The sequence below is a fragment of the Sebastes fasciatus genome, chromosome 17, assembly GCF_043250625.1.
Source record: "Sebastes fasciatus isolate fSebFas1 chromosome 17, fSebFas1.pri, whole genome shotgun sequence".
Classification (NCBI taxonomy): Eukaryota; Metazoa; Chordata; class Actinopteri; order Perciformes; family Sebastidae; genus Sebastes; species Sebastes fasciatus.
In genome coordinates, this window is record NC_133811.1 from 3,538,836 (window position 1) to 3,548,835 (window position 10,000).

Consider the following 10,000-nt stretch of genomic DNA (forward strand, 5'->3'; position numbering starts at 1 on the left):
GTAAAGCATTGACATTGTGTGTACACCATTCTATTGATTTTCATCAGTGCCTGCCAGTGTCCATCGAAGAAGCAGCAGCACCCTCTGCTGTTTGTAAAAGAGAAGTGAAAAAGCTTACAGCACCTGGTATTCCCAGGCGGTCTCTCATCCAAGTACTGACCAGGCCCGACCCTGCTTAGCTTCCGAGATCAGACGAGATCGGGCGTGTTCAGGGTGGTATGGCCGTAAGCAACATTTGCAGCAACAAAAAGGCCATTTAAAGATGCTGTAACACAACGTTTTGGTATTCTGCCCATACAGGTAGCAGCTGCAGATTGTCAGGAACACAAACAGATATTCTCACTATAATGACAAAAATGGCCTTTGTAAGAAACTCTGTCAGTGTTACATTGTTACAGGCTAAAACTATTATTGGATTATTATCACTGCAGTATTGCTGTGTAAGCAGCATTTTCAAGTATCATGCTGCGCCATATTTTCTGAAACAATCACGTTTTAAATGTCAAATCTAAATGTACAAAGTCGCAATAACAATCACAAACGTAGTGGAGTAAAAACTCCAATCTATCCCTGTAAAATAAAGTATAAAGTAGCATAAAATAGAAAAAAGCACCTCAAACCTGCATTCAAGCAGCGTAGTTACAATCTCACCTCTGTCGTAGATAGTGTTTATCATTCATGTGGGGAAACTGTGTCACTGTAATCAGAGCTCCTTGCCCAGAAGTTCTGTAAATATGCTAATGTCCCTATGAGCAGAAATGCACACAGGCGTTCACGAAGGCAGTGATAGACATCTATAAAGGGCCGTTTTGTCACCAGTGCTGTTGCTTACGGCCATACCACCCTGAACACGCCCGATCTCGTCTGATCTCGGAAGCTAAGCAGGGTCGGGCCTGGTCAGTACTTGGATGGGAGACCGCCTGGGAATACCAGGTGCTGTAAGCTTTTTCACTTCTCTTTCCAAACAGCACGGGGCGCCGCTGCTTCTCCGGTGGAGACTTTGAAAACCAGAGCAGCTTGTCTCTGGATGTTGAATTTCATCATTCCTCGCTCCTACAAAATTTTTCTGAGTGAAATTGATCAGCTTCTAATTAGTTTATGATATAATGATATACACTTGTAACTCGTGATCTGCTCTTTAAAAAATCTTTGTAAAGCATTGACATTGTGTGTACACCATTCTATTGATTTTCATCAGTGCCTGCCAGTGTCCATCGAAGAAGCAGCAGCACCCTCTGCTGTTTGTAAAAAAGAAGTGAAAAAGCTTACAGCACCTGGTATTCCCAGGCGGTCTCTCATCCAAGTACTGACCAGGCCCGACCCTGCTTAGCTTCCGAGATCAGACGAGATCGGGCGTGTTCAGGGTGGTATGGCCGTAAGCAACATTTGCAGCAACAAAAAGGCCATTTAAAGATGCTGTAACACAACGTTTTGGTATTCTGCCCATACAGGTAGCAGCTGCAGATTGTCAGGAACACAAACAGATATTCTCACTATAATGACAAAAATGGCCTTTGTAAGAAACTCTGTCAGTGTTACATTGTTACAGGCTAAAACTATTATTGGATTATTATCACTGCAGTATTGCTGTGTAAGCAGCATTTTCAAGTATCATGCTGCGCCATATTTTCTGAAACAATCACGTTTTAAATGTCAAATCTAAATGTACAAAGTCGCAATAACAATCACAAACGTAGTGGAGTAAAAACTCCAATCTATCCCTGTAAAATAAAGTATAAAGTAGCATAAAATAGAAAAAAGCACCTCAAACCTGCATTCAAGCAGCGTAGTTACAATCTCACCTCTGTCGTAGATAGTGTTTATCATTCATGTGGGGAAACTGTGTCACTGTAATCAGAGCTCCTTGCCCAGAAGTTCTGTAAATATGCTAATGTCCCTATGAGCAGAAATGCACACAGGCGTTCACGGCGGCAGTGATAAACATCTATAAAGGGCCGTTTTGTCACCAGTGCTGTTGCTTACGGCCATACCACCCTGAACACGCCCGATCTCGTCTGATCTCGGAAGCTAAGCAGGGTCGGGCCTGGTCAGTACTTGGATGGGAGACCGCCTGGGAATACCAGGTGCTGTAAGCTTTTTCACTTCTCTTTCCAAACTTCACGGTGGAGACTTTGAAAACCAGAGCAGCTTGTCTCTGGATGTTGAATTTCATCATTCCTCGCTCCTACAAAATTTTTCTGAGTGAAATTGATCAGCTTCTAATTAGTTTATGATATAATTATATACACTTGTAACTCGTGATCTGCTCTTTAAAAAATCTTTGTAAAGCATTGACATTGTGTGTACACCATTCTATTGATTTTCATCAGTGCCTGCCAGTGTCCATCGAAGAAGCAGCAGCACCCTCTGCTGTTTGTAAAAGAGAAGTGAAAAAGCTTAGAGCACCTGGTATTCCCAGGCGGTCTCCCATCCAAGTACTGACCAGGCCCGACCCTGCTTAGCTTCCGAGATCAGACGAGATCGGGCGTGTTCAGGGTGGTATGGCCGTAAGCAACATTTGCAGCAACAAAAAGGCCATTTAAAGATGCTGTAACACAACGTTTTGGTATTCTGCCCATACAGGTAGCAGCTGCAGATTGTCAGGAACACAAACAGATATTCTCAGTATAATGACAAAAATGGCCTTTGTAAGAAACTCTGTCAGTGTTACATTGTTACAGGCTAAAACTATTATTGGATTATTATCACTGCAGTATTGCTGTGTAAGCAGCATTTTCAAGTATCATGCTGCGCCATATTTTCTGAAACAATCACGTTTTAAATGTCAAATCTAAATGTACAAAGTCGCAATAACAATCACAAACGTAGTGGAGTAAAAACTCCAATCTATCCCTGTTAAATAAAGTATAAAGTAGCATAAAATAGAAAAAAGCACCTCAAACCTGCATTCAAGCAGCGTAGTTACAATCTCACCTCTGTCGTAGATAGTGTTTATCATTCATGTGGGGAAACTGTGTCACTGTAATCAGAGCTCCTTGCCCAGAAGTTCTGTAAATATGCTAATGTCCCTATGAGCAGAAATGCACACAGGCGTTCACGGCGGCAGTGATAGACATCTATAAAGGGCCGTTTTGTCACCAGTGCTGTTGCTTACGGCAATACCACCCTGAACACGCCCGATCTCGTCTGATCTCGGAAGCTAAGCAGGGTCGGGCCTGGTCAGTACTTGGATGGGAGACCGCCTGGGAATACCAGGTGCTGTAAGCTTTTTCACTTCTCTTTCCAAACAGCACGGGGCGCCGCTGCTTCTCCGGTGGAGACTTTGAAAACCAGAGCAGCTTGTCTCTGGATGTTGAATTTCATCATTCCTCGCTCCTACAAAATTTTTCTGAGTGAAATTGATCAGCTTCTAATTAGTTTATGATATAATGATATACACTTGTAACTCGTGATCTGCTCTTTAAAAAATCTTTGTAAAGCATTGACATTGTGTGTACACCATTCTATTGATTTTCATCAGTGCCTGCCAGTGTCCATCGAAGAAGCAGCAGCACCCTCTGCTGTTTGTAAAAGAGAAGTGAAAAAGCTTAGAGCACCTGGTATTCCCAGGCGGTCTCCCATCCAAGTACTGACCAGGCCCGACCCTGCTTAGCTTCCGAGATCAGACGAGATCGGGCGTGTTCAGGGTGGTATGGCCGTAAGCAACATTTGCAGCAACAAAAAGGCCATTTAAAGATGCTGTAACACAACGTTTTGGTATTCTGCCCATACAGGTAGCAGCTGCAGATTGTCAGGAACACAAACAGATATTCTCAGTATAATGACAAAAATGGCCTTTGTAAGAAACTCTGTCAGTGTTACATTGTTACAGGCTAAAACTATTATTGGATTATTATCACTGCAGTATTGCTGTGTAAGCAGCATTTTCAAGTATCATGCTGCGCCATATTTTCTGAAACAATCACGTTTTAAATGTCAAATCTAAATGTACAAAGTCGCAATAACAATCACAAACGTAGTGGAGTAAAAACTCCAATCTATCCCTGTAAAATAAAGTATAAAGTAGCATAAAATAGAAAAAAGGACCTCAAACCTGCATTCAAGCAGCGTAGTTACAATCTCACCTCTGTCGTAGATAGTGTTTATCATTCATGTGGGGAAACTGTGTCACTGTAATCAGAGCTCCTTGCCCAGAAGTTCTGTAAATATGCTAATGTCCCTATGAGCAGAAATGCACACAGGCGTTCACGGCGGCAGTGATAGACATCTATAAAGGGCCGTTTTGTCACCAGTGCTGTTGCTTACGGCCATACCACCCTGAACACGCCCGATCTCGTCTGATCTCGGAAGCTAAGCAGGGTCGGGCCTGGTCAGTACTTGGATGGGAGACCGCCTGGGAATACCAGGTGCTATAAGCTTTTTCACTTCTCTTTCCAAACTTCACGGTGGAGACTTTGAAAACCAGAGCAGCTTGTCTCTGGATGTTGAATTTCATCATTCCTCGCTCCTACAAAATTTTTCTGAGTGAAATTGATCAGCTTCTAATTAGTTTATGATATAATGATATACACTTGTAACTCGTGATCTGCTCTTTAAAAAATCTTTGTAAAGCATTGACATTGTGTGTACACCATTCTATTGATTTTCATCAGTGCCTGCCAGTGTCCATCGAAGAAGCAGCAGCACCCTCTGCTGTTTGTAAAAGAGAAGTGAAAAAGCTTAGAGCACCTGGTATTCCCAGGCGGTCTCCCATCCAAGTACTGACCAGGCCCGACCCTACTTTGCTTCCGAGATCAGACGAGATCGGGCGTGTTCAGGGTGGTATGGCCGTAAGCAACATTTGCAGCAACAAAAAGGCCATTTAAAGATGCTGTAACACAACGTTTTGGTATTCTGCCCATACAGGTAGCAGCTGCAGATTGTCAGGAACACAAACAGATATTCTCACTATAATGACAAAAATGGCCTTTGTAAGAAACTCTGTCAGTGTTACATTGTTACAGGCTAAAACTATTATTGGATTATTATCACTGCAGTATTGCTGTGTAAGCAGCATTTTCAAGTATCATGCTGCGCCATATTTTCTGAAACAATCACGTTTTAAATGTCAAATCTAAATGTACAAAGTCGCAATAACAATCACAAACGTAGTGGAGTAAAAACTCCAATCTATCCCTGTAAAATAAAGTATAAAGTAGCATAAAATAGAAAAAAGCACCTCAAACCTGCATTCAAGCAGCGTAGTTACAATCTCACCTCTGTCGTAGATAGTGTTTATCATTCATGTGGGGAAACTGTGTCACTGTAATCAGAGCTCCTTGCCCAGAAGTTCTGTAAATATGCTAATGTCCCTATGAGCAGAAATGCACACAGGCGTTCACGGCGGCAGTGATAGACATCTATAAAGGGCCGTTTTGTCACCAGTGCTGTTGCTTACGGCCATACCACCCTGAACACGCCCGATCTCGTCTGATCTCGGAAGCTAAGCAGGGTCGGGCCTGGTCAGTACTTGGATGGGAGACCGCCTGGGAATACCAGGTGCTGTAAGCTTTTTCACTTCTCTTTCCAAACAGCACGGGGCGCCGCTGCTTCTCCGGTGGAGACTTTGAAAACCAGAGCAGCTTGTCTCTGGATGTTGAATTTCATCATTCCTCGCTCCTACAAAATTTTTCTGAGTGAAATTGATCAGCTTCTAATTAGTTTATGATATAATGATATACACTTGTAACTCGTGATCTGCTCTTTAAAAAATCTTTGTAAAGCATTGACATTGTGTGTACACCATTCTATTGATTTTCATCAGTGCCTGCCAGTGTCCATCGAAGAAGCAGCAGCACCCTCTGCTGTTTGTAAAAGAGAAGTGAAAAAGCTTAGAGCACCTGGTATTCCCAGGCGGTCTCCCATCCAAGTACTGACCAGGCCCGACCCTGCTTAGCTTCCGAGATCAGACGAGATCGGGCGTGTTCAGGGTGGTATTGCCGTAAGCAACATTTGCTGCAACAAAAAGGCCATTTAAAGATGCTGTAACACAACGTTTTGGTATTCTGCCCATACAGGTAGCAGCTGCAGATTGTCAGGAACACAAACAGATATTCTCAGTATAATGACAAAAATGGCCTTTGTAAGAAACTCTGTCAGTGTTACATTGTTACAGGCTAAAACTATTATTGGATTATTATCACTGCAGTATTGCTGTGTAAGCAGCATTTTCAAGTATCATGCTGCGCCATATTTTCTGAAACAATCACGTTTTAAATGTCAAATCTAAATGTACAAAGTCGCAATAACAATCACAAACGTAGTGGCGTAAAAACTCCAATCTATCCCTGTAAAATAAAGTATAAAGTAGCATAAAATAGAAAAAAGGACCTCAAACCTGCATTCAAGCAGCGTAGTTACAATCTCACCTCTGTCGTAGATAGTGTTTATCATTCATGTGGGGAAACTGTGTCACTGTAATCAGAGCTCCTTGCCCAGAAGTTCTGTAAATATGCTAATGTCCCTATGAGCAGAAATGCACACAGGCGTTCACGGCGGCAGTGATAGACATCTATAAAGGGCCGTTTTGTCACCAGTGCTGTTGCTTACGGCCATACCACCCTGAACACGCCCGATCTAGTCTGATCTCGGAAGCTAAGCAGGGTCGGGCCTGGTCAGTACTTGGATGGGAGACCGCCTGGGAATACCAGGTGCTGTAAGCTTTTTCACTTCTCTTTCCAAACTTCACGGTGGAGACTTTGAAAACCAGAGCAGCTTGTCTCTGGATGTTGAATTTCATCATTCCTCGCTCCTACAAAATTTTTCTGAGTGAAATTGATCAGCTTCTAATTAGTTTATGATATAATGATATACACTTGTAACTCGTGATCTGCTCTTTAAAAAATCTTTGTAAAGCATTGACATTGTGTTTACACCATTCTATTGATTTTCATCAGTGCCTGCCAGTGTCCATCGAAGAAGCAGCAGCACCCTCTGCTGTTTGTAAAAGAGAAGTGAAAAAGCTTAGAGCACCTGGTATTCCCAGGCGGTCTCCATCCAAGTACTGACCAGGCCCGACCCTGCTTAGCTTCCGAGATCAGACGAGATCGGGCGTGTTCAGGGTGGTATGGCCGTAAGCAACATTTGCAGCAACAAAAAGGCCATTTAAAGATGCTGTAACACAACGTTTTGGTATTCTGCCCATACAGGTAGCAGCTGCAGATTGTCAGGAACACAAACAGATATTCTCAGTATAATGACAAAAATGGCCTTTGTAAGAAACTCTGTCAGTGTTACATTGTTACAGGCTAAAACTATTATTGGATTATTATCACTGCAGTATTGCTGTGTAAGCAGCATTTTCAAGTATCATGCTGCGCCATATTTTCTGAAACAATCACGTTTTAAATGTCAAATCTAAATGTACAAAGTCGCAATAACAATCACAAACGTAGTGGAGTAAAAACTCCAATCTATCCCTGTTAAATAAAGTATAAAGTAGCATAAAATAGAAAAAAGCACCTCAAACCTGCATTCAAGCAGCGTAGTTACAATCTCACCTCTGTCGTAGATAGTGTTTATCATTCATGTGGGGAAACTGTGTCACTGCAATCAAAGCTCCTTGCCCAGAAGTTCTGTAAATATGCTAATGTCCCTATGAGCAGAAATGCACACAGGCGTTCACGGCGGCAGTGATAGACATCTATAAAGGGCCGTTTTGTCACCAGTGCTGTTGCTTACGGCCATACCACCCTGAACACGCCCGATCTCGTCTGATCTCGGAAGCTAAGCAGGGTCGGGCCTGGTCAGTACTTGGATGGGAGACCGCCTGGGAATACCAGGTGCTGTAAGCTTTTTCACTTCTCTTTCCAAACAGCACGGGGCGCCGCTGCTTCTCCGGTGGAGACTTTGAAAACCAGAGCAGCTTGTCTCTGGATGTTGAATTTCATCATTCCTCGCTCCTACAAAATTTTTCTGAGTGAAATTGATCAGCTTCTAATTAGTTTATGATATAATGATATACACTTGTAACTCGTGATCTGCTCTTTAAAAAATCTTTGTAAAGCATTGACATTGTGTGTACACCATTCTATTGATTTTCATCAGTGCCTGCCAGTGTCCATCGAAGAAGCAGCAGCACCCTCTGCTGTTTGTAAAAGAGAAGTGAAAAAGCTTAAGGCACCTGGTATTCCCAGGCGGTCTCCCATCCAAGTACTGACCAGGCCCGACCCTGCTTAGCTTCCGAGATCAGACGAGATCGGGCGTGTTCAGGGTGGTATGGCCGTAAGCAACATTTGCAGCAACAAAAAGGCCATTTAAAGATGCTGTAACACAACGTTTTGGTATTCTGCCCATACAGGTAGCAGCTGCAGATTGTCAGGAACACAAACAGATATTCTCACTATAATGACAAAAATGGCCTTTGTAAGAAACTCTGTCAGTGTTACATTGTTACAGGCTAAAACTATTATTGGATTATTATCACTGCAGTATTGCTGTGTAAGCAGCATTTTCAAGTATCATGCTGCGCCATATTTTCTGAAACAATCACGTTTTAAATGTCAAATCTAAATGTACAAAGTCGCAATAACAATCACAAACGTAGTGGAGTAAAAACTCCAATCTATCCCTGTAAAATAAAGTATAAAGTAGCATAAAATAGAAAAAAGGACCTCAAACCTGCATTCAAGCAGCGTAGTTACAATCTCACCTCTGTCGTAGATAGTGTTTATCATTCATGTGGGGAAACTGTGTCACTGTAATCAGAGCTCCTTGCCCAGAAGTTCTGTAAATATGCTAATGTCCCTATGAGCAGAAATGCACACAGGCGTTCACGGCGGCAGTGATAGACATCTATAACGGGCCGTTTTGTCACCAGTGCTGTTGCTTACGGCCATACCACCCTGAACACGCCCGATCTCGTCTGATCTCGGAAGCTAAGCAGGGTCGGGCCTGGTCAGTACTTGGATGGGAGACCGCCTGGGAATACCAGGTGCTGTAAGCTTTTTCACTTCTCTTTTCAAACTTCACGGTGGAGACTTTGAAAACCAGAGCAGCTTGTCTCTGGATGTTGAATTTCATCATTCCTCGCTCCTACAAAATTTTTCTGAGTGAAATTGATCAGCTTCTAATTAGTTTATGATATAATGATATACACTTGTAACTCGTGATCTGCTCTTTAAAAAATCTTTGTAAAGCATTGACATTGTGTGTACACCATTCTATTGATTTTCATCAGTGCCTGCCAGTGTCCATCGAAGAAGCAGCAGCACCCTCTGCTGTTTGTAAAAGAGAAGTGAAAAAGCTTAGAGCACCTGGTATTCCCAGGCGGTCTCCCATCCAAGTACTGACCAGGCCCGACCCTGCTTAGCTTCCGAGATCAGACGAGATCGGGCGTGTTCAGGGTGGTATTGCCGTAAGCAACATTTGCTGCAACAAAAAGGCCATTTAAAGATGCTGTAACACAACGTTTTGGTATTCTGCCCATACAGGTAGCAGCTGCAGATTGTCAGGAACACAAACAGATATTCTCAGTATAATGACAAAAATGGCCTTTGTAAGAAACTCTGTCAGTGTTACATTGTTACAGGCTAAAACTATTATTGGATTATTATCACTGCAGTATTGCTGTGTAAGCAGCATTTTCAAGTATCATGCTGCGCCATATTTTCTGAAACAATCACGTTTTAAATGTCAAATCTAAATGTACAAAGTCGCAATAACAATCACAAACGTAGTGGCGTAAAAACTCCAATCTATCCCTGTAAAATAAAGTATAAAGTAGCATAAAATAGAAAAAAGGACCTCAAACCTGCATTCAAGCAGCGTAGTTACAATCTCACCTCTGTCGTAGATAGTGTTTATCATTCATGTGGGGAAACTGTGTCACTGTAATCAGAGCTCCTTGCCCAGAAGTTCTGTAAATATGCTAATGTCCCTATGAGCAGAAATGCACACAGGCGTTCACGGCGGCAGTGATAGACATCTATAAAGGGCCGTTTTGTCACCAGTGCTGTTGCTTACGGCCATACCACCCTGAACACGCCCGATCTAGTCTGAT

The 10,000-nt window shown here is 42.6% G+C and overlaps 18 non-coding genes across 18 annotated transcripts in view; 9 read left to right on the forward strand and 9 right to left on the reverse strand.

Annotated features, from left to right (window-relative positions):
* Positions 1-111: 111 nt before the first annotated feature.
* Positions 112-230, reverse strand: LOC141755473 (5S ribosomal RNA). Its single transcript, XR_012591175.1, has one exon. It is a non-coding gene; the product is annotated as a 5S ribosomal RNA (ribosomal RNA).
* Positions 231-826: 596 nt separating this feature from the next.
* On the forward strand, positions 827-945 carry LOC141755208 (5S ribosomal RNA). Its single transcript, XR_012590917.1, has one exon. It is a non-coding gene; the product is annotated as a 5S ribosomal RNA (ribosomal RNA).
* A 317-nt stretch (positions 946-1,262) lies between these two features.
* LOC141755474 (5S ribosomal RNA) lies at positions 1,263-1,381 on the reverse strand. Its single transcript, XR_012591176.1, has one exon. It is a non-coding gene; the product is annotated as a 5S ribosomal RNA (ribosomal RNA).
* A 596-nt stretch (positions 1,382-1,977) lies between these two features.
* On the forward strand, positions 1,978-2,096 carry LOC141755209 (5S ribosomal RNA). Its single transcript, XR_012590918.1, has one exon. It is a non-coding gene; the product is annotated as a 5S ribosomal RNA (ribosomal RNA).
* Positions 2,097-2,394: 298 nt separating this feature from the next.
* On the reverse strand, positions 2,395-2,513 carry LOC141755514 (5S ribosomal RNA). Its single transcript, XR_012591214.1, has one exon. It is a non-coding gene; the product is annotated as a 5S ribosomal RNA (ribosomal RNA).
* Positions 2,514-3,109: 596 nt separating this feature from the next.
* LOC141755384 (5S ribosomal RNA) lies at positions 3,110-3,228 on the forward strand. Its single transcript, XR_012591088.1, has one exon. It is a non-coding gene; the product is annotated as a 5S ribosomal RNA (ribosomal RNA).
* A 317-nt stretch (positions 3,229-3,545) lies between these two features.
* LOC141755515 (5S ribosomal RNA) lies at positions 3,546-3,664 on the reverse strand. The gene has a single exon (XR_012591215.1). It is a non-coding gene; the product is annotated as a 5S ribosomal RNA (ribosomal RNA).
* Positions 3,665-4,260: 596 nt separating this feature from the next.
* On the forward strand, positions 4,261-4,379 carry LOC141755438 (5S ribosomal RNA). The gene has a single exon (XR_012591141.1). It is a non-coding gene; the product is annotated as a 5S ribosomal RNA (ribosomal RNA).
* A 298-nt stretch (positions 4,380-4,677) lies between these two features.
* On the reverse strand, positions 4,678-4,796 carry LOC141755602 (5S ribosomal RNA). Its single transcript, XR_012591297.1, has one exon. It is a non-coding gene; the product is annotated as a 5S ribosomal RNA (ribosomal RNA).
* A 596-nt stretch (positions 4,797-5,392) lies between these two features.
* On the forward strand, positions 5,393-5,511 carry LOC141755210 (5S ribosomal RNA). Its single transcript, XR_012590919.1, has one exon. It is a non-coding gene; the product is annotated as a 5S ribosomal RNA (ribosomal RNA).
* A 317-nt stretch (positions 5,512-5,828) lies between these two features.
* Positions 5,829-5,947, reverse strand: LOC141755571 (5S ribosomal RNA). Its single transcript, XR_012591267.1, has one exon. It is a non-coding gene; the product is annotated as a 5S ribosomal RNA (ribosomal RNA).
* A 596-nt stretch (positions 5,948-6,543) lies between these two features.
* LOC141755468 (5S ribosomal RNA) lies at positions 6,544-6,662 on the forward strand. The gene has a single exon (XR_012591170.1). It is a non-coding gene; the product is annotated as a 5S ribosomal RNA (ribosomal RNA).
* A 298-nt stretch (positions 6,663-6,960) lies between these two features.
* Positions 6,961-7,078, reverse strand: LOC141755610 (5S ribosomal RNA). The gene has a single exon (XR_012591305.1). It is a non-coding gene; the product is annotated as a 5S ribosomal RNA (ribosomal RNA).
* A 596-nt stretch (positions 7,079-7,674) lies between these two features.
* LOC141755211 (5S ribosomal RNA) lies at positions 7,675-7,793 on the forward strand. Its single transcript, XR_012590920.1, has one exon. It is a non-coding gene; the product is annotated as a 5S ribosomal RNA (ribosomal RNA).
* Positions 7,794-8,110: 317 nt separating this feature from the next.
* On the reverse strand, positions 8,111-8,229 carry LOC141755467 (5S ribosomal RNA). Its single transcript, XR_012591169.1, has one exon. It is a non-coding gene; the product is annotated as a 5S ribosomal RNA (ribosomal RNA).
* Positions 8,230-8,825: 596 nt separating this feature from the next.
* Positions 8,826-8,944, forward strand: LOC141755213 (5S ribosomal RNA). Its single transcript, XR_012590922.1, has one exon. It is a non-coding gene; the product is annotated as a 5S ribosomal RNA (ribosomal RNA).
* Positions 8,945-9,242: 298 nt separating this feature from the next.
* Positions 9,243-9,361, reverse strand: LOC141755572 (5S ribosomal RNA). Its single transcript, XR_012591268.1, has one exon. It is a non-coding gene; the product is annotated as a 5S ribosomal RNA (ribosomal RNA).
* Positions 9,362-9,957: 596 nt separating this feature from the next.
* Positions 9,958-10,000, forward strand: part of LOC141755469 (5S ribosomal RNA) — a 119-nt gene continuing 76 nt past the window's right edge. The window contains exon 1 of the ribosomal RNA XR_012591171.1: positions 9,958-10,000. This exon is cut by the window's right edge and continues 76 nt beyond it. This is a non-coding gene — a ribosomal RNA (5S ribosomal RNA).